Source organism: Caretta caretta, chromosome 10, assembly GCF_965140235.1.
Source record: "Caretta caretta isolate rCarCar2 chromosome 10, rCarCar1.hap1, whole genome shotgun sequence".
Lineage (NCBI taxonomy): Eukaryota > Metazoa > Chordata > Testudines > Cheloniidae > Caretta > Caretta caretta.
In genome coordinates this window covers 42,652,624-42,672,684 of record NC_134215.1, presented here as the reverse complement: position 1 = coordinate 42,672,684, position 20,061 = coordinate 42,652,624, and positions in this window count along the sequence as shown.

The window sequence follows — 20,061 nt, the reverse complement described above, 5'->3', positions numbered from 1 at the left end:
GCAGAGATGTTACATGGCATATCTAGCATAAAACATTCTAGTTATGTCATATTTACACTCAATCATTTCTATAAAGCATTATGGGGTGCAATGTCACACCATCCTCCTCTGCCAAGCTTTTTGTCCCAATTTATTGTCTCTCACCCAGTCCTGCATGTAATTCAGGCAGTTTATTGATCTATGCTGCCTAGGCATCAGTAAGTGGGACATTGAGGGCACAGAAGAGACTGGTTCCATGCTCTAAGATCCTGGGCCCAGATCCAGCACAGCTCAGAGCAGCCCAGAACTGTGATTGCAGGAAAAATCCTGCTCAGCCCCCTGCAGCTCTGCACTGGGGTGTGCTCAGAGGAGATGGAACTTTTGTGGAAAAACTGCAAAGCTCTAGCAATTTACTGAGCATGTGAAAACTGCAATCTTTCAAAGCTGTATAATTTGGCCAAATTTGGGTGGAGTTTCACAAGGATGATAAAAGGCAGATTCCTGACAAATGTTAAGTCCCTTCTCCAAAGTATGGGGACACTAGAGAGTCTTAATAAAACAGACACTGGATTTTTTAAACATGGGAACAACAACTTATTGTCCCCAGCTTCATTCTCAGAAGCTGAACCATTTTGGCTAAGTTTTCCAGAAAAAATTTGCCTGAAGGAGACAGCTAGCATGGAAAATTTCATCCCAAACAGTTAATTTGAAAAAGGTATGAGCAACTGAAAACAGGGTCTTAGTACAGGAAGTGTTGGTTAACCTTAATAGCAGGCAGCACTACAAATCCCACCTAGAATCTGTCTCCCCATGTTTAATATAATTCATTGTGGATGCCTCTAGAGGACCTAGGTGTCAGTCTGGTCCTGACCTCTGTCCCTCCCTTTCTTCCCAGGGCCACCCTGTTACCCACCCTCTCTACCCTGGGGAAATCCATCTCCATTATCAGACCTCTCCCATTGGGCTGCAAAGACCCCACCCTCTGTCACATCCTCTCGTTCTGACAGCAAGTGCAGCTTCAACTGCCGCCGCCGGCAAGTGATGGAGAGGTGCTCGAGAGGTCATTCCTGGTCCCCTACCAGAAGGCCCATTAGCGGGTGCATTATTCCATGGGGGAGGCCTGGTGCTACCTCTGCTGGGCAATGGGCACATCTAGAGAGACTGCCCCCTGCCCAGCAAAGGGGGGCATCCAGGATGCCCAAGCCCCGGCAGGGCACCAGCCCTGTTATCGCCGTGCCCCAGGCTTCCCAGTGCCGCCCCTCCTCCTCCGTCCACCAGTGCTCCCACTTGGGCCCACAGGGTACTTCCCCCAGCACACCCAGGTGAGCAGAAGAGCCCTGCCTCTGCTGCCTGCAATCCAGCAGGGCCCCTAGAGGAGAGTGTGGCTGGGATACCACCAAGCATGGGAGGGGGCCTGCCCCAGGGGGAATCGTCCCCCCCTCATGCCACCCCACCGCTGCCTCCCACAGTCCCTGAGACATCACCCCTGCCCCCCAACCCAACCCCTGTTAGCCAGCCCCCAGAAGCCATGGAGGGCTGGGCCCTAGTCCAGGGGAAGCAGGGCAAGTGGAAGGCTTGAGCTCCGCTCCTCCCATCCAGTGCAGAAGCTCCCCAGAAGACCAGAAAGGGGGGCACCGCTGCTGAGCCTTCTGCCTTGCCCGTGGGTGTGTTCCACCCACTGGTGCCGGCTGGGGAAGGTGTGGCAGCATGGGAAAGCAGTATCACCCCTCCACTTGAGTCCCTCCCCTACATTGGAGCCCCTCCTGCCCCATTACCATCTGGAGCCCCTGTGAGCCCCAAGGCGAGCGTTGCTTCAGGCGCTGGCAGGGAGAACTCCAGGGTGGTGGAAGGAGAGCTCCCTTTCATCTACAAGGAGATTGAGGCCCTGGGTCTGATCCTGGTCACCCAGGGGAAGGACAACCCTCTGCCAGGGGACCTCGATCTGAGCAACTTCACCCCAGCCCCCCCCCCCCCCTTCTCCATGCGCCCTCCCCCTAACTGCTGCTTCTGCTCCCGCCTCTGAGGGTTCTCTGGGCTCCTCCATCTGCCCGGCCACAGGTGGCACCCTGCTGATGGCCGCGTGGCGCCAGCCCATCGGGCGTTACATCAGGGGTCTGCCCCTTGCCTGCCCGTCTTGGTGGGCCATGGGGCTGTGTCGGGGTCCCTCCAGAGGATAGCTGGGGGCTAGTGATCCCGGGCCCCCATACGCTGCGAGAGGAGCGTCCCAGGTGCTCTCCTTCCTTCGGGAGGAGGGGGGTACTCTGTGGTTTTCCTGCAGGAGACCCATACGGATCCAGCCGCTGAAGACAGCTGGTGGCTAAAATAGACCCTGTCCCCTCAATCCAGCCATCTCACAGTTCATACGGCTGGAGTGGCAACCCTGTTCTCCCCCGGCCTACGGCCTGAGGTGCTGGGGGTCGCCGAGGCTGTGCCGGGCCGCCTGCTGTGCCTCTGGGTCCATATGCAGGGGCTCGTGGTCAATCTTGTTAATGTCTATGCAGGCCTGGAATGGCTGCATTTCTTTCAGCAGGCGTCCGCCTTCCTCAGCGCCTTGGATCCTCACGAGTGCCTGGTTCTGGGCGGGGACTTTAATACTACTCTCAAGGAGCAGAACCGTTCGGGGACTGAGTGGTTCCCGGCCGCAGCGGATGTCCTCCAGGAGATAGTAGACCATTGCTCCCTGGTGGGCATCTGGCGCGACCACCACCTGGACGACGTCTCAACGTTCACCTTTGTCCGCATGGAGGCCCATTGATTGTGCCACTCCAAGTTGGCCTGTATCTACTTATCACGTTTCCACCTTTCACTGGCCCACTCCTCCAGCATCCAGACAGCTCTGTTCTCCAATCATTCAGCCACCGTGACAGCCTCTCTCTGCGCAGAGAGGCTGGGGCCAGCCTACTGGCATTTTAACAACTTGTTGGAGGAGGTGGGCTTCGTGGCGTCCTTCCGGGAGTTCTGTCTGGCCTGGTGAGGGCAGCGGCCTGCCTTTCCCTTGGCGTGGCGGTGGTGGGACCTGGGGAAGGTGCGCACCTGGCTCTTCTGCCGTGACTAAACCTGGGGTGCCAGCCAACAGAGGGATGCGGCGATAGAGCAGTTGGAACGGGAGGTCTTAGAGCTGGAGAGGCATCTGGCCGCCAGCCCCGAGGATCTGCCCCTCTGCGGAGCGTGCCGGGAGAAGCGGGAGGAGCTCGGGGCCCTCAAGGACCATCAGGCCCAGGGTGCCTTTGTTCGATCCTGCATCCACCTCCTTCGGGAGATGGCTCCCGCTTCTTCTACGCCCTGGAGAAGAAGAGGCCCCCCCCCCTCCCCCAAGAAGCACATCACCTGCCACACCTAGCAGAGGACAGCACCCCCCCCCCCCCCCAGATCCAGCGGAGATGTGCGAGAGGGCCAGGGCCTTCTACGCAGGCCTTTTCTCCCCCAGATCCGACCGATCTTAATGCTCGGAGAGTGTTCTGGGATAAACTCCCAACAGTCAGCATGGGCGACCGGGACCGGCTAGAGCTGCCTCTCACTCTGGCCAAGTTCTCGGAAGCCCTCTGCTGCATGCCCACCAATAAATCTCCAGGCATGGACAGACTGACTGAGGAGTTTTACCATGTGTTCTGGGATGTCCTCAGCCCAGGCCTAGTCACCGTCTGGGCTGAGTCTTTGCAGAGCGGGGTCCTCTTTCATGCAGAGGAGCTGTGCTAGTCTTATTGCCGAAGAAGGGGGACCTCCACGATTTACAAAACTGGTGTCCAGTCTCACTCCTCAGCACGGATGACAAGGTCGTAGCGAGAGCCATCTCTCTGTGGCTAGGGTCTGTGCTGGCGGACGTGGTCCACCTAGACCAGAACTACACTGTCCCGGGCTGCACCATCTTCAACAGCCTGTGTCTGGTCTGGGACCTCTTGGAACTCGGGTGTAGGGACAGTCTGCCGTTCGCCCTCCTGTCCCTGAGAAGGCATTCGACAGGGTGGATCACGGTTATCTCCTGAGCACTCTGCGAGCATTTGGCTTTGGACCCCAGTTTGTGGGTTCTCTGGGTGCTGTACACCTCCGCAGAGTGTCTGGTCAGGCTCAACTGGACCCTGACCGAACTAGTCAGCTTTGGGCGAGGAGTACGGTAAGGGTGCCCCCTCTTGGGCCAGCTGTATGCTCTGGCGATCGAGCCCTTCTGTCTCCTCCACACGAGGTTGCCAGAGTTGGTGCTGCGGGAGCTGGAGCTGTGGCTGGTCCTGTTGGTGTACACTGACGATGTGCTCCTCGTGGTCTAGAGCCCGGGTGACTTGGCGCGGGTGGAGGCTTGCCAGGCCATCTACTTGGCAGCCTCCTCTGCCCAAGTCAACTGGGTCAAGAGCTCTGGCTTTGTGGTAAGGAACTGGTGGCAGGCAAGCTCCCTCCCACCCGTGCTTCAGGCCATCTGGTAGAGCACGAGTCTGCTGCTCTATGTCGGTGTTTACCTTTCTGCCATGCATCCCTCTCCACTGGAGAACTGGCACGATTTACAGGGTGGGGTGATAGAGTGGCTCCAGAAATGGACAGGACTGCTCCAGTGCCTCTCCCTTTGAGGGAGAGCACTGGTGCTTAATTAACTAGTTCTGTCCATGCTCTGGTACTGGCTGAACACCCTGGTCCCAGCCCCAGTTACCTGGCCAACCTCCGGACATCAATTGTGGAGTTCTTTTGGTCAGAACTGCACTGGGTCCCTGCAGGGGTTCGCCATCTACTCCTGGAGGAAGGAAGGCAGGTCTTCGGCCTCCAGGCCCTGCAGAAGCTCCTTTATGGTGCAGGTAGTCCCGTGTGGAGCATACTGGCGCACACCTTCCTGTGCCGCTTCCGAGGGCTCAGCTTTGCCAGAGGTTGGTCCTGGCAGAAGTCAGAAGAGTCGGAGACCTCCTGGACTACAACCGGGGAGACTGGCTGGATCCCCTGATGCTCGCTCAGCGCATGGGGCTCTCCAAACCTCGTACTCCCTGGCACGTACTTCAAGAGGTGAGGGGGCTTTGCCTCCCGCTGCTCAAGTTTACCTTGACAGGGTCCTGCACGAGGGTGTACCCTGCCCAACTCCACCCCAGGCCCGCCGGACCTTTTCATTGGGCCCCTGACCCGTGGGCCCAACTGACCCCCTCAGTGAGCTGGGTCTGTTTCCAGACCGTGCCAAGGAAACATCTATACATGCTTGTGCTTCACACCCTCACCCTCGTGTCCCGCTCCGATACAAAATGACGGGACCTCCTGCCACCTTTGGAGTTAGGAGCCCTGGTGGGCCAGTCTATATTCCACCTTGGTCCTGAGGCCCACCGGGGATATCAGTTGGCGGCTTCTTCAGAGCCGTGAGCACGGGCATGTACTTGGTGCAGTTCACCCCTATCCCAGACACCTGCCCCTTTTGCGGCATGAGGGAAACCCTGGCACATATATTTGGAGTGTGCCAGGCTGCAGCCCCTATTCCGGCTCCTCACAAATATTTTATTACACTTTTGGTTGCACTTTTCCCCTCACCTTATTTATACACTCCCTATCCACAGCCCCACAAAGTCACGGGATCTCCTGGTCAACCTCCTCCTGGCCCTAGCTAAAATGGCCATCTATAAAAGCAGAGTGAGGAGGTTGGCCGATGGAGTCTCCTGTGACTGTGGGGACTATTTCCGAACCTCCATCCATTCACGTATCTGGGCAGAGTTCCTCTGGGCGGCATCCACTGACTCCCTTGATGCCTTTGAGGAGCAGTGGGCGCTGTCCGGGGTTCTCTGCTCAGTGTCCCTGTCCGGTTCCCTTTGTTTGACCCTTTGACCACACTCCTGTCCCTGTTATTTCATTAGTTGTCCCCCATATTTATTTGGTGTCCAGGTCCTGTGGATTTCCCTCTTAGGCTGGGGGGGATCCTTTAGTAGTGGGCGGGCAAAGACCACAGATCCACTTCCCAGATCCCAATAGGATCACTCTCCTGTAACCCTCTGACCTGGAGGGAGAAGGAGGGAGAGGGCTGCTGCTCCTGCTGCTGGTACTGCTGCTGCTAGGCTCTGGGCTCTCCCTGTTGCTACTGCTGCTCCAGATGCTCCCCTGGCTGGGCCAGATACCATCCCCCTTCGCTGCTACCTGGTTGCTGGCCAGCTGCTGGACCCCCATCCTCGGCTGCTGCTATTGCTCCAACTGCAGCCACTTGGAGGGTTGGGGTGCAGGCCAGCAGGCTCCCTCCCCCCCACCCCGACGGGGGGAGTGACAGGCCCCAGCCATTGTTGCCGTGGACACCACCACCACCACCTGAGAGGGGTCCTTTCTGCCTGACTAGACCACCATCTGGAGTTCCTGGAGCTGCTGCTGCAGAGCTTGCTGCCTGGAGCTGCTGCAGCCCCAAGGAGGAGAAGAAGAGGACCATCTCTTAGCGGGTGAGTACCTGAAGTCTTTGCAGACCACCATGGAGGGGGCCTTAAGACTGAGTAACTTTCAAACTGTGCTCTTGTGGTAGAGTCTTGACTATGTTTGTGGGGACATAAGGGTGTGGTGTGGAGCTGCCCCTCCATCCATCTGTGTCCACCCACCATTACAGTTGCCCCCTCTACCACCCCCACTGGCCGTTTACCATCTGCCTCAGCTCCTGCCTCTGGACTCAGCTGTTTGCTTGGCTTGCCACACCCTATTTCCACCATTTGGGCCAGAAGCAGCAGCCAGCCTAAACAGACTTTTTGTGCAAGTGGGAGCACATGCTTCCCCCGCCCCAGACTGCCCACCTCACAGCTTTACCCCTTGCTATCTGCCCCATTTGTCCCTTGCAGCCTTTTGCCCCCCTTTTGCCTCAGCCCCCCTTACTAGCTTCAGTTTGCCTGCCCCACCCATTTCCCTCTGCAGCCTTTATTTGTTTGCCCTGCCCCAGCCTCTGAAGCTAGCCCCTTGGTTTACCTGTCCTACCTCCAGCCCGCTTAGCCCCTTGCTCTGTGAGCCCATGCCCCTTCCCATGCACTTGTGCCCCTCCCCATTTTAGTTTAAACCCTCTTCACTGAATCCTCAATGCTGTTGTATCCCACCCTCCCCTAGTGCAGCTAGAGGAGACGGAATTTCACCCCTGTTGGTTATTGCCTGTGACAGGGTTAGGACTCACCACCGCTGGCGCCTCCTGCTGGTTGCTCCAGGAATTAGCTCTGTCCAGTCATGGAGCACCTTTTTCACATGGTGCCTTGCCCCTTATCTGCTCTGCTGCTTTGGGGACCCTCGTTGCTCCCCGCTCAGCAACATCCTCTTCAGGACACTGTCCTCCAGCAGTGCCCACTGCTCCAGTCTTACCCCCTTCCAGGGATTTGGTGTTATCAGCAGTCCACAATCTGCACCTGTTGTAGTAGCTGGCTGCAGCCTCTAAGTCTAGCCCCTTATCGCAGGGCCCAGCCACAGCCTGGATCAAGCCACACTCCTCGTCAGCCTGGTGTAGCACAAGGGGAAGGGGCAGGGGACCCAGGCCCACCAGCTATTCTGGGTCCCAACCCAGGGACCCTCTAGCAACAGCCTCTCTGCCCTCCTTCTCTCCCCTGCCCTGCTATTGGCCCTGTGCACCTGCCTGGGCTAGGCTGGCAGCCTGGGGTTTTCCTTGGTTGGAGCTCCCCAGCACTGCTCTGTCCAAGGTGCTATCTTCCAGCAGAAGAGCCAGTCCTCCTATCTTGACCACCAGGGAGAGACTGCCTACTACCTTCCTGGGCAGCCTTTATGTATGGCTGAGTCTGGCTCTGATTGGCTGTCTCTAACACAACCTCTGATTGGCTCCCTAGCAGGCCTTCTCTGATTGGCCGCCCACCTGCACCGCTTCCCTGGCCTGCTGAAGCCCCATCTAGGATAGAAGTGAGGCAGCCACCCCACTACATTGCCCATAACCCCTGATTGCTGCCCCCCGTCCAGCCCACCCCCTTTGGTGCCCTCCTCCCCTGCCTGCAGCCTAGCGGGGAGGAGTGGTCGACCTGCTTTCCCTCTCTCCTCCTCCTCCTGGTGCCTCCCCTTCCCTCCCTGGTCATGATGGTGGGGGATGAGACAGGTGGTGCTCCTCCAGAAAACCCCACCGCCCCTCCCCCACCTGCCACCCCATTGCCACCCCGTTGCCCCCCAGAGCCTCTACCTCCGCTGCCACAGCCGAACCACCTGCTACTGCCCCCACTGGGGCACTGGCAGCAGTGGACACCGGAACGACCTCCGCTGCTGCCACGTCCCACGCCCCCTCCGACTCTGGGGAAGCCCCCCCAGCCCGTGGGAAAGGCCAGGGTAAAAAGAAGGGTAAAGGCCCCACAAAAAAGACCAAGCCCTCCATGGCAGGGGCTGCCCCCACTGCCACGGCCCCGACATCAGTCGCGGCGTCCCTCCCTGCTGTTCCCTCCACCAGCTCTGCGGGTGTCCCTCCCCCGGCCCCCAGGGCGTACGCCCAAGTGGCGGCAGCCCCCCCGCCTGCCGCTACCTCATCTCTCCCCCCCACCACCTCTGCTATCATCTATAGCTGCCGGGGCCTCTTCCCGACCTTGACCAGGAAGTACAGCATTCGTTGCCTTCTGGTGCCTGCCTCGCCCCATATGGAGACCTACATGCGGGCATTGGCGAGGGTGGTGGGGCCCACGGCCATTGTGGCGGCCTCCAAAATGTACGGAAAGGTTGTCTTCTTTTTAGCATCGGAGGCTGCCACCCAGGAGGCGGTGGAGAAGGGCCTGGCGGTGGGGGGCGTGTTTGTCCCCCTTGAGCCGCTAGAGGACCTGGGCGTCCGTCTGGTCCTGACCTCTGTCCTTCCTTTTCTTCCCAATGCTGCCCTGTTACCAGCTCTCTCCACCCTGGGGAAACCCATCTCTGTTGTCAGCCCTCTCCCACTGGGCTGCAAAGACCCCACCCTCCGTCACATCTTCTCTTTCCGCCAGCAGGTGCAGCTTCAACTGCCACCGGCGGTGCATGGCGGAGAGGCACTCGAGGGGTCATTCTTGGTCCCCTACCAGGGGGCCCATTACCGGGTGCACTACTCTATGGGGGAGGCCTGGTGCTACCTCTGCCGGGCGACGGGACACGTCCGGAGGCACTGCCCATTGGCCTGGCAAGTGGCATCCGGGACCCACGAGCCCCAGCAGGGCACCGGCCCCATCAGAGCGGCTAACAGAGGGAGTTTGCCTGGGATCTGCCTGAGAGGAGGTACACTAAGGGCTGCATTAAGGAGGCTGTGTTGTTGAGTATCTGAGTGTCTGCTGTGGGGACAGTTTGACCGTGTGCTTGATTGGTGGTTTGAAAAGTGTGAATTGGGAGTGCTTTGTTCCAGGTGAGCCTTGAGTGGGCCTGACTCTATAAAAAGCCAGTCAGCTGCGAACCAGCTGAGCGGCTAACAGAGGGAGTTTGCCTGGGAGTTCACCTGGGGAATACCCACTGAGGCTTACATCTTGCCGGCTTCTCTGAGTAGTTACTACAACTCCTGAGGAAGCTCGTAGAAGGAAGGTAATATGGACGGGGGGTGTTCAGCTCTTGTGACCTGCACTGGATGTGCCATGTTTGTCTTTCTTCCACAGGACAGAAGCGACTTTGTGTGTACAAAGTGCAAGCTGGTCTCCATATTGGAAGAGAAGGTTCAAGGTCTGGAGCAACAGGTATCGACCCTGCGTTGCATAAGAGAAACTGAAGATTTCCTGGACAGACGTCAGGATATGCTTCTACGGGCACAATGTTCTGATGATTCAGAGCAGGCTGCGCAGCGGGGATAGGAGGATGGGGAAGAAATTTGGCAGCATGTGACCTCCAGAAGAAGAAAGGGGAGAGTCCATGTACCAGCAACACAGATACAGGTAAGTAACCGTTTTCATGTTCTCTCCACAGGTATTAATGCGGAGAGTGGACTAGATAATTCATCTTAGGGAAGGGAACAGAAGGAGACTCCGCCGATTGGAAGGCATGAGATGCACTGTCCTAGTGTTGGGGGTTCCGCAACGACCACTCCCAAAAGAAGGAGGCGGGTGGTGGTGGTCGGGGACTCTCTCCTCCAGGGGGACTGAGTCATCTATCTGCCACCCCGACTGCGAAAACCGAGAATCTTGCCAGGAGCTAGATTCACGATGTGACAGAGAGACTGCCGAGACTAATCAAGCCCTCGGATCGCTACCCCTTCTTGCTTCTCCACGTGGGCACCAGTGATACTGCCAAGAATGACCTTGAGCAGATCACTGCGGACTACGTGGCTCTGGGAAGAAGGATAAAGGAGTTTGAGGCACAAGTGGTGTTCTCGTCCATCCTCCCAGTGGAAGGAAAAGGCCTGGGTAGAGACTGTCGAATCGTGGAAGTCAACGAATGGCTACGCAGGTGGTGTTGGAGAGAAAGCTTTGGATTCTTTGACCATGGGATGGTGTTCCAAGAAGGAGGAATGCTAGCCAGAGACGGGCTCCACCTAACAAAGAGAGGGAAGAGCATCTTCGCAAGCAGGCTGGCTAACCTAGTGAGGAGGGCTTTAAACTAGGTTCACCGGGGGAAAGAGACCAAAGCCCTGAGGTAAGTGGGGAAGTGGGATACCGGGAGGAAGCATGAGCAGGAGCACGCAAGAGGGCACGGCTCCTGCCTCATACTGAGAAAGAGGGACAATCAGCGAGTTATCTCAAGTGCCTATACACAAATGCAAGAAGCCTGGGAAACAAGCAGGGAGAACTGGAAGTCCTGGCACAGTCAAGGAATTATGATATGATTGGAATAACAGAGACTTGGTGGGATAACTCACATGACTGGACTACTGTCATGGATGGATATAAACTGTTCAGGAAGGACAGGCAGGGCAGAAAAGGTGGGGGAGTTGCACTGTATGTAAGGGAGCAGTATGACTGCTCAGAGCTCTGGTATGAAACTGCAGAAAAACCTGAGTGTCTCTCGATTAAGTTTAGAAGCGTGAGCAACAAGGGTGATGTCGTGGTGGGAGTCTGCTATAGACCACCGGACCAGGGGGATGTGGTGGACGAGGCTTTCTTCCAGCAACTCACTGAAGTTACTAGATCGCAGGCCCTGGTTCTCATGGGTGACTTCAATCACCCTGATATCTGCTGGGAGAGCGATACAGCGGTGCACAGACAATCCAGGAAGTTTTTGGAAAGTGTAGGGGACAATTTCCTGGTGCAAGTGCTGAAGGAACCAACTAGGGGCAGAGCTCTTCTTGACCTGCTGCTCACAAACCGGGAAGAATTACTAGGGGAAGCAAAAGTGGATGGGAACCTGGGAGGCAGTGACCATGAGATGGTCGAGTTCAGGATCCTGACACAGGGAAGAAAGGAGAGCACCAGAATACAGAACCTGGACTTCAGAAAAGCAGACTTTGACTCCCTCAGGGAACTGATGGGCAAGATCCCCTGGGAGAATAACACGAGGGGGAAAGGAGTCCAGGAGAGCTGGCTTTATTTTAAAGAATCCTTATTGAGGTTACAGGGACAAACCATCCCAATGTGTAGAAAGAATAGTAAATATGGCAGGCGACCAGCTTGGCTTAACAGTGAAATCCTTGCTAATCTTAAACACAAAAAAGAAGCTTACAAGAAGTGGAAGAGTGGACAAATGACCAGGGAAGAGTATAAAAATATTGCTCAGGCATGCAGGAGTGAAATCAGGAAGGCCAAATCACACCTGGAGTTGCAGCTAGCAAGAGATGTTAAGAGTAACAAGAAGGGTTTTTTCAGGTATGTTAGCAACAAGAAGAAAGTCAAGGAAAGTGTGGGCCCCTTACTGAATGAGGGAGGCAAACTAGTGACAGAGGATGTGGAAAAAGCTAATGTACTCAGTGCTTTTTTTGCCTCTGTCTTCACGAACAAGGTCAGCTCCCAGACTACTGCACTGGGCAGCACAGCATGGGGAGGAGGTGACCAGCCCTCTGTGGAGAAAGAAGTGGTTCAGGACTATTTAGAAAAGCTGGACGAGCAGAAGTCCATGGGGCCGGATGCGCTGCATGTGAGAGTGCTAAAGGAGTTGGCAGATGTGATTGCAGAGCCATTGGCCATTATCTTTGAAAACTCATGGCGATCGGGGGAAGTCCCGGACAACTGGAAAAAGGCTCATGTAGTGCCCATCTTTAAAAAAGGGAAGAAGGAGGATCCTGGGAATTAAAGGCCAGTCAGCCTCACCTCAGTCCCTGGAAAAATCATGGAGCAGGTCATCAAGGAATCAATTCTGAAGCACTTAGAGGAGAGGAAAGTGATCAGGAACAGTCAGCATGGATTCACCAAGGGCAAGTCATGCCTGACTAATCTAATTGCCTTCTATGACGAGATAGCTGGTTCTGTGGATGAAGGGAAAGCAGTGGACGTGTTGTTCATTGACTTTAGCAAAGCTTTTGACACAGTCTCCCACAGTATTCTTGCCAGCAAGTTAAAGAAGTATGGGCTGGATGAATGGACTATAAGGTGGATAGAAAGTTGGCTAGATTGTCGGGCTCAACAGGAAGTGATCAATGGCTCCATGTCTAGTTGGGAGCTGGTATCAAGTGCAGTGCCCCAAGGGTCGGTCCTGGGGCCGGTTTTGTTCAATATCTTCATAAATGATCTGGAAGATGGTGTGGACTGCACCCTCAGCAAGTTTGCAGATGAGACTAAACTGGGAGGAGAGGTAGATATGCTGGAGGGTAGGGATAGGATTCAGAGGCCCCTAGACAAATTGGAGGATTGGGCCAAAAGAAATCTGATGAGGTTCAACAAGGACAAGTGCAGAGTACTGTACTTAGGATGGAAGAATCCAATGCACCGCTACAGACTAGGGACCGAATGGCTAGGCAGCAGTTCGGCAGAAAAGGACCTCGGGGTTACAGTGGAAGAGAAGCTGGATATGAATCAACCAATGGCATTTTGGGATGTATACGTAGGGGCATTGCCAGCAGATCGAGGGACGCGATCGTTCCCCTCTAGTCAACATTGGTGAAGCCTCATCTGGAGTACTTTTGTGTTCAGTTTTGGGCCCCACGCTACAAGAAGAATGTGGAAAAACTGGAAAGAGTCCAGCGGAGGGCAACAAAAATGATTAGGGGACTGGAACACATGACTTCTGAGGAGAGGCTGAGGGAACTGGGATTGTTTAGTCTGCAGAAGAGAAGAATGAGGGGGGATTTGATAGCTGCTTTCAACTACCTGAAAGAGGGTTCCAAAGAGGATGGATCTAGACTGTTCTCAGTGATAGCTGATGACAGAACAAGGAGTAATTATCTCAAGTTGCAGTGGGGTAGGTTTAGGTTGGACATTAGGAAAAACTTTTTCACTAGGAGGGGGTGAAACACTGGAATGCGTTACCTAGGGAGGTGGTGGAATCTCCTTCCTTAGATATTTTTAAGGTCAGGCTTGACAAAGCCCTGGCTGGGATGATTTAGTTAGGGATTGGTCCTGCTTTGAGCAGGGGGTTAGACTGGATGACCTCCTGACGTCCCTTCCAACCCTGATATTCTATGATTCTATGACTCTATGATCGCCAGCGCCCCTGGCTGCCCGGCGCCCAAAGCCACACCTCCTCCTTCCCAGCTCAACACTGCTCTCACTTGGGCCCAAGGGGCACCTCCCTCACTATGCCCAGATGAGCGGGAGAGCCCCGCCTCCACTGCTTGCAATCTGGCAGGGCCTGTGGAAGAGGGTGAGGCAGGGACACTGCCGGGCATGGGAGAGGACCCGCCCCAGGGGGAATATTCCCTCCCTTGTGCTGCCCCACCGTTACCCCCCCGAGTCCCTGAGCCATTGCCCCTGCCCCCCGACCCGACCCCTGTTAGCTAGCCCTCAGATGATGCCACGGAGGGCTGGGTCCTAGTAAAGGGGAAGCGGGGCAAGGGGAAGGCTTGAGCTCCGCTCCTCCCATCTGATGCGGAGGCCCCCCGGAAAACCAGAAAGGGGGGCACAGATGCCAAGCCTTCCACTTTGCCCACAGGTGCGTTCCATCCACGAGTGCCGGCTGGGGAAGACGTGGCAGCACCAGAAGGTAGTATCTCCCCTCCACGGGAGTCCCTCCCTTCCGATGCCCCTGAGGGAGCCCCTCCTGCCCTGGTACCATCTGAAGCCTCTGTGATCCCCGAGGCGACCATCGCGTCGGGTGCCGGCAGGGAGAACCCCGGGGTGGCGGAAAGCGATCTCCCCTCCATATACGAGGAGATCGAGGCCCTAAGTCTGACACGGTCACTGAGAGGGTGGACGACCCTTTGCCAACGGTCCTTGATCTGGACAACCTCACTCCAGCACCCCTTTCCCCATTCTCCCTCCCGCTAACTGTTGCTTCCGCTCCCACCTCTGAGGAGCCACTGGACTCCTCCATCAACCCGGCCGCAGAAGGCACCCCGCTGACGGCCGCCGAGCCTGTTCAGGCGACGGCCAGTGCCACGCGACCGGGACCCAAGCCACCAGGGGCACCCCTCTTTGGTGTGGATCAATCAACTTCCTTCCCGGGCGGGGGCCCTACAGAAGATAGTCCACCTCCTGATGCAGTGGCTGCCAAACCCACCATAGAGCCTGTGCCCGACATCGCTGAGAGCCCCCTCCCCACCCCCTCCACCCTTGAGCCTGATCGGGAGGTGTTCCATTATTCCCACGGTCAAAACACTTTCCAAACCTTCCCAAACCACATGGATTTTAGCTAGTGGTATAAGGAATCTGCTTTGGCTCACCCCCACAATCTCTGCCATTTGGCCGGGCAACACTCTGGCCTTTGGGACCACACTCTGCTTAACCAGAGAGATCTGGGCCCCTGTATCCCTCTGCCCCAAGTATTCCCTGCCATCAGTTTGGACAGCCTTAACATGCTCCAGATCTGGTTCTGCAGAGGCTAACCTCACAGAACCAATATGATAGGTTTTAATTGCTTGGATGGTTTCTGTGTTGAGGACAGCAGAACTAACATGCGCTATTGTTTGCCTGCTTCCTCCTAGCACAGAGCATTTATTTCTCAGGTGATTAGTGGAATTACACTGATAGCACCTTCTGGGCTCTTCTGCTTTTACAGGAGATTTGGGATAAGAGTTCCCAGTAGAGGAATCTTTTTGGGTAAGAGACTGTTTAGGCTCCCAGCCCCCTTCTCTCTTCTCACCAGTTTTACACCCCTCTTTCTGTGGCCTGTCCTCAATAGACACCTGATTCTGTTCAAAGGCATCAGCTAAAAAAGTCATCTCATCCACAGACTTTACATCTTTGACCCATAGACACTGCTTTACATCAGACTTAGGAAATGCTCTTGAGAAACAAGATCCAACATTCCCTCAAAACTTGCCACCTCTTTACCCCTCACCCATTTTCCCAACAAATCTTTCATTTTGTTTACATATTCCCCATTACTCATACCAATATCCGTCTTAAGATTCCTAAAGTTAATTCTATATGTTTCAGGGGTAATCTGAAAACTTTGCAAAATAGTATCTTTAAATTTACAATCATCTAAAGCATCTTCAATAGGCATTCCATTGAATATATTTCGAGCTTTACCAGTTAATTTTGCAATCAGGGTAGGAACTCTCTTATCATCAGGGATTTCATGTATTACACACAGCCTTTTGACGGTAGTCAGATATTCAGCAATATCATCATTCTCACTATATACAGGACATAAGTGTTCCCACTGGTGGATTTTTGGAGTGATGGGAGTTGTTGGGATTGGAGGGGAGGGTTCTGCTTCTGCTTCTCTAGCAAGTCCAGTTGGTGTTTCCACACTCTTTCTTTCTTTCTCTCTCCTTTTCTTCCATGGCCCTTCTGTTTGCAGCTTTCTCCCTGGCTGTCTCTTTTTCTTTTATCTCCAGTTCTTTCTGTTGTAGTAATCTCTGGTGCTCCCTCTCCTTTTCTGCAGACTGAAGCCTAAAAAGTTCCAACTTTGCAATCGCTTCACTGCTTTCACTCATTTTCCTGCTTTCCTGTTCTTATTTCCCTTTCTCAAAACTAAGCTACAGCAAATAACAAAATTGTGACCTCCTCCTGACTGTCCTTAGCCACTGAACTTAAGACTCACTTAAAATCACAAATATCAGTGCTTAAAGTGTGAACTTCACTTGGAGTAACAAGCTGTACATACACCCTGCTCACTCTGACGTTCCCCTCTGGTGTTGTCTGGACCAGTGATCTGCTAGGCCAGTGGTTCTCAAACTAGGGCCACCGCTTGTTCAGGGAAAGCCCCTGGTGGGCCGGGGTGGTTTGTTTATCTGCTGCGTCCGCAGGTTCGGCCGATTGTGTCTCCCACTGGCCATGGTTCGCTGTTCCAGGCCAATGGGGGCTGCAGGAAGGGCGGCCAGCACATCTCTCGGCCCATGTCGCTTCCCGCAGCCCCCATTGGCCTGGAGCAGCAAACCGCAGCCAGTGGGAGCCGCAATTGGCCGAACCTGCGGACGCGGCAGGTAAACAAACCGGCCCGGCCCGCCAGGGGCTTTCCCTGAATAAGCGGCGGCCCTAGTTTGAGAACCACTGTGCTAGGCCACTCCAATCCTTGACTCTGGTAGCCAGCCTTACCCTGCTCTGCTGAGAGAACCCCCACTCCTGGGCTGTTCACACACATAACTATATACATGAAATAACCTTACTATAACATTACTGTAACAATTACTATAACATCACTATAACAATTATGCTCAGTGCATGATGAGCCTTCTGAAGACACCCAACATGACAAACTTTGCATTGGATACCACACAATCATTTTATAAAGATGAATGTGGGGGTGTAGGGTGTTCCTCCAAGATACGGAGCGTCACAGCCAGTTACAACAGTGCCATGTGAATGCCTGTTCTCATTTTCAGGTGACGCTGTAAACAAGAAGTGGGCAGCATTATCTCCTGCATATGTAACCAGACTTGTTTGTCTGAGCGATTGGCTGAAGTAGGACTGAGTGGACTTGTAGGCTCTAAAGTTTTACATTGTTTTATTTTTGAATGCAGTTTTTTGGTACATAATTCGACATTTGTAAATTCAACTTTCATGATAAAGAGATTGCACTACAGTACTTATATTAGGTGAATTGAAAATACTACTTCTTTTGCTTTTTACAGTGCAAATATTTGTCATAAAAATAAATATAAAGTGAGCACTGTACACTTTGTATTCTGTGTTGTAATTGAAATCAATATATTCCAAAATGTAGAAAACATCCAAAATATTTAAATAAATGGTATTCTATTATTGTTTAACAGTATGATTAATCACGCAATTAATCACAATTAATTCTTTTAATCACTTGACAGCCCTAGTAATTATTATTAGAAGTACAAAACTACCCGTTTCTCACCATAACACTGAACAAAATATAAACACAGTGAACCAAGTTTCTTATATATCTTTACAGAACAGTATTTGTACCAATACATTTAGCTTTATTAATTGGTTACACCAGGGGTAGGCAACCTATGGCATGCGTACCAAAGGTGTTACGCGAGCTGATTTTCAGTGGCACTCGCACTGCCCGGGTCCTGGCCACTGGTCTGGGTGGCTCTGCATTTTAATTTAATTTTAAATGAAGCTTCTTAAACATTTTAAAAACCTTATTTACTTTACATACAACAATAGTTTAGTTATATATTATAGACTTATAGAAAGGTTTCAGACTAGCAGCCGTGTTCGTCTGTATCCATAAAAAGAAAAGGAGTACTTGTGGCACCTTAGAGACTAACAAATTTATTTGAGCATAAGCTTTCATGAGCTATAGCTCACTTCATTGGATGCATGCAGTGGAAAATACAGTGGGGAGATTTTATATACCCAGAGAACATGAAACAATGGGTGTTACCATACACACTGTAACGAGAGTGATCAGGTAAGGTGAGCTATAACCAGCAAGAGAAAAAAAACCCCAAAACAAAACAAAAAAACCTTTTGCAGTGATAATCAAGGTGGGCCATTTCCAGCAGTTGACAAGAACGTGTGAGGAACAGTAGGGGGGGAAAATAAACATGGGAAAATAGTTTTACTTTGTGTAATGCAGACTCCAACGAGAGACTGCTGAACTGGAATTAATTTGCAAACTGCACACCATTAACTTAGGCTTGAATAAAGACTGGGAATGGACGTGTCATTACACAAAGTAAAACTATTTCCCCATGTTTATTTCCACCCCCCCAACTGTTCCTCACATGTTCTTGTCAACTGCTGGAAATGGCCCACCTTGATTGTCACTACAAAAGGTGGGTTCCCCCCCTTGCTGGTAATAGCTCACCTTACCTGATCACTCTCGTTACAGTGTGTATGGTAACACGCATTGTTTCATGTTCTCTATGTATATAAAATCTCCCCACTGTATTTTCCACTGCATGCATCCGATGAAGTGAACTGTAGCTCACGAAAGCTTATGCTCAAATAAATTTGTTAGGCTTACAGAAAGAGATGTTTAAAATCTATTACTAGCACACAAAACCTTAAATTAGAGTGAATAAATGAAGACTCGGCACACCACTTCTGAAAGGTTGACACCCCTGGGTTATACCTTGTAACAATCCAACATTGTGATCACAGTGCTATATAGATACATTTTCTGGGTACTGTAAGATTTTCGTTCTTCAGTCTCTCAAAGTACAACTGAAAAAAAATCCAGGAATATTCTCATTTTTGTATGAAGATGGCTAAATTGAGGAGAACATGCTGATTGACTGGCAAGTGTTATAAAGCAGATGATTCATCAAGGTGAACAATAAACTTTTCTAAACTATTGCTCAGTTCCACTAAATTGAGTGCTGCTATCTAGTTAAAAGTGCAAAAATACACATTTTGTCCCTAGCAAAATATTCTGAACTAGTTCTAAAGCAGGTTATAGTGCAATCACACAGCTGGGGGATGTACCCAGCCTAGCATGTTTCATGTCGTATAATGTCCTAGGGGCCTGGTTATCTCATGATTACCATGCCACCTTTTGAGTCTTAGTATAATATAATTTATGCACTGAAAGAGATGATTCAATTAGCCAATAATAAAATTAGAAACAAAGATAGCATATATATATATGAATATATATATATATATATGAATAACATTCTGACCATATTATTTAGAGGAGACAAAGTGGAATGGAAAAATAAGAGCATATTTTGTGTGTTTAATGAAGGAGGAAAGCGTATTCATAGCTCTTATTTTCCCCTTTGTAAAAATACAAGATTCAACAGTCAGAATTAAGCTGACTGATAATGATACAATATTAAAATTATTTTGATTTGAATGGCAAATATTGTATACAACTAAATACCATCAGAAGAACAAAAATACTTTTTCTTTTTTCAAAGTATATTTAGTATTTTCTTTAATTGTATTCTGCATTGCAGAATGTATTGTTTTATTATTATTTTATTTTGAAAGACAAGCGTCTCTTGTTTATCCTGTGGTTACTTGAGAAATGTTGCCCTGGTCGACACTGGGGCGGTGGGGGGCGGGGGGGGAATTGATCTAAGTTACGCAACTTCAGCTACGTGAATAACGTAGCTGAAGTAGATGTACTTAGATCTACTCACCGCGATGTCTTCACTATGGTGAGTCGACTGCTGCCGCTCCCCCGTTGACTCTGCCTGTGCCTCTCGCGGTGGTGGAGTACAGGAGTTGACGGGAGAGCGCTCGGGGATCAATTTATCGCATCTAAACTAGACACGAGAAATCGACCCCTGCTGGATCGATCGCTGCCCACTGATCTGGTGGGTAGTGTAGACATACCCTTAATTACCAGGAAAGTCAACAGCCACTGTTTAGCAGCAAACCCTCACACCTCAAAGAAACAAGGTGCCACAAGCTAATATTTTTACAGCATTTGCTTAATTCCCTTTCAGTAGTTCTTAAAACAAAATTACATTCTCTCTTCAAGTTCACAGAGACATGTTGTCTAAATATTCCTTACTTTGCAGCTAGTCATCATAATAACCAAACTTTTAATGACTAATAGTTTTCCCTTTGTTAATCTTATTTTAAGAGTCTTTCTGTATTTACAAAAAGAAAAGGAGTACTTGTGGCACCTTAGAGACTAACCAATTTATTTGAGCAAAAGCTTTCGTGAGCTATAGCTCACTTCATCGGATGCATACTGTGGAAAGTGTAGAAGATCTTTTTATATACACACAAAGCATGAAAAAATACCTCCTCCCACCCCACTGTCCTGCTGGTAATAGCTTATCTAAAGTGATCACTCTCCTTACAATGTGTATGATAATCAAGCTGGGCC